The 2,695-nt window shown below is 46.5% G+C and overlaps 1 long non-coding RNA gene across 1 annotated transcript; it reads right to left on the reverse strand.

Moving 5' to 3' along the window:
• Nucleotides 1-1,078: 1,078 nt before the first annotated feature.
• On the reverse strand, nt 1,079-2,381 carry LOC127926321 (uncharacterized). Its single transcript, XR_008123993.1, has 4 exons — nt 2,100-2,381; nt 1,989-2,017; nt 1,839-1,912; nt 1,079-1,675 (listed from the first exon to the last, which is right to left on the reverse strand). It is a non-coding gene; the product is annotated as an uncharacterized LOC127926321 (long non-coding RNA).
• Nucleotides 2,382-2,695: the final 314 nt, after the last annotated feature.

Consider the following 2,695-nt stretch of genomic DNA (forward strand, 5'->3'; position numbering starts at 1 on the left):
TCTTACTCCTTCCCCTCCTCCTCTTGTCTTCCTCCTTCCCTCCTCCTCTTCTCCCTCTTGTCTTCCTCCTTCCCTCCTCCTCTTTCCAACATCTATGTGGTTCGAGCTTGACTGACGCGTGGCTTCATTCTAAAAGAAGACAAGAAAGGGGGGACAACTAATTCAGAAAAGGGGGAGACTGAGGAGGGTAGGGGGAGAGAGAGGAGGGTAGGGGGAGACTGAGGAGGGTAGGGGGAGACTGAGGAGGGTAGGGGGAGACTGAGGAGGGTAGGGGAGACTGAGGAGGGTAGGGGGAGACAGGAGGGTAGGGGGAGACTGAGGAGGGTAGGGGGAGACTGAGGAGGGTAGGGGAGACTGAGGAGGGTAGGGGGAGACTGAGGAGGGTAGGGGAGACTGAGGAGGGTAGGGGAGACTGAGGAGGTAGGGGGAGACAGGAGGGTAGGGGGAGACTGAGGAGGGTAGGGGGAGACTGAGGAGGGTAGGGGGAGACTGAGGAGGGTAGGGGAGACTGAGGAGGGTAGGGGGAGACTGAGGAGGGTAGGGGGAGACTGAGGAGGGTAGGGGAGACTGAGGAGGGTAGGGGGAGACTGAGGAGGGTAGGGGAGACTGAGGAGGGGGGGGAGACAGGAGGGTAGGGGAGACTGAGGGGAGGGTAGGGGGAGACTGAAGGTGGGGGAGACTTGAAGAGGGTAGGGGAGTCTGAGGAGGGTAGGGAGACTGCTGCACGCTGGAACAGGGTAGGGGAGACACAGGGGAGACAACCACACATTAGACAACCACAACCACACATTATACAGACACATTATACAAGGGGGAGACACATTATACAACCACAAATTATACAACCACAACCACACATTATACAACCACACTCACATTATACAACCCCATTATGGCCCAGGACTTATACAACCACACATTATACAAGTACAACCCAAATGATACAACCACACATTATGGAACACATTATACAACCAAATTATACAAACACAACCACACATTATACAACCACAACCACACATTATACAACCACAACCACAAATATACAACCACACATTATACAACCACACATTATACAACCACACATTATACAACATTATACAACCACAACCACAAATTATACAACCACACATTATACAACCACAAATTATACAACCACACATTATACAACCACAACCACACATTATACAACCACACATTATACAACCACACATTATACAACCACAAATTATACAACCACACATTATACAAACCACAAATTATACAACCACACATTATACAACCACAAATTATACAACCACAAATTATACAACCACAAATTATACAACCACACATTATACAACACAACCACAAATTATACAACCACAACTACATATTATACAACCACACATTATACAACCACAACCACAAATGATACAACCACAAATTATACAACCACAAATTATACAACCACACATTATACAACCACACATTATACAACCACACATTATACAACCACAACAGGGGGGTGGTACACCAGTGACAACCACACTATACACAAACACAATGTAAATGAAGTCGACTGTAATCGACTCAGTAAAACACACGTCTTTAGTGTCCTTGGACTTCCTCTGTTCCTGATCTCCGAACCTAATCTTAGTCAGATGACCAATGATCTCCACCATACGCCGCTGGTCTGAGAGAGAGAGAGAGCGAGAGAGAGCGAGAGAGAGAGAGAGAGAGAGAGCGAGCGAGAGAGAGAGAGAGAGAGAGAGAGAGAGAGAGAGAGAGAGCGCGAGAACAATTAGAATGCACACAACTATCGGAACACACACAAAGTTAACTGAGGCCTGTGTTACCTTCCTCTCTTTGGGCGTCTTGGTTGTAGCGAATGGAGCGAGAGCTGTCCCATTTACTCTTCTGGGCACTCACTCTAGAAACACAAACCATTTCAGAGATACAGTGGTGAAATGGATGAAGAGGCACGTAGTTGATGAAGTTGAGCTCACCTGAATGGAGTGTTGTCCCTCGAAGGGGTCTGTAAACAACCAACAGATTTTTGGAAAAGTAAGAAAATTGCAATTATTTAAGTCTCAGGTAAACGAGTGAAGTACACTCACTTTCTCCACTGCTTTCTCTTTGCGATGGAAATTGGGTGAGGACATCTGCCTCTTCAAAGGTTTGCTCAACTTCTTGGCCTTCTTAGCAGCTAACATTGAACACATACAAAACCCATATGTGGTTACAACCACAAGCAGTGTACACATACATTCATGATTCACTTACAACTGATAGTTCATAGCTGTAGACAGATGTCCACAAACCCAATGCAGTTTCACAATGAGCAGCCCATGTACCAATACGACACTGCCACCTGCTGGCTATAGTGGGCTACTACCACCTTCATTTAGATGTATTTATTTTATTTCAATAAACACAGTGGGGATTCATCATGACATACAGTGTGGTCTTATGACATCGGGAGAATCTCGATGTGAGTCCTTGCATCCTTGCCTCCTTCTCAAAACCCATTAGATGAGGTCAGAGGTCCCTCCCCTCTGACCTTCTCATCCAATTGGATTTCAGAAGGTGAGGAGAGAGGACACAAGGTAGCCTCTTTGCTAATTGGCATTTAATAGGATCCCCATTAGGCGCTGCCACAGTGTCAGCTCCTCTTCCTGGGGTCCACGAGACATGACATAATACATAGAACAGA

Source organism: Oncorhynchus keta, unplaced genomic scaffold, assembly GCF_023373465.1.
Source record: "Oncorhynchus keta strain PuntledgeMale-10-30-2019 unplaced genomic scaffold, Oket_V2 Un_contig_7430_pilon_pilon, whole genome shotgun sequence".
Lineage (NCBI taxonomy): Eukaryota > Metazoa > Chordata > Actinopteri > Salmoniformes > Salmonidae > Oncorhynchus > Oncorhynchus keta.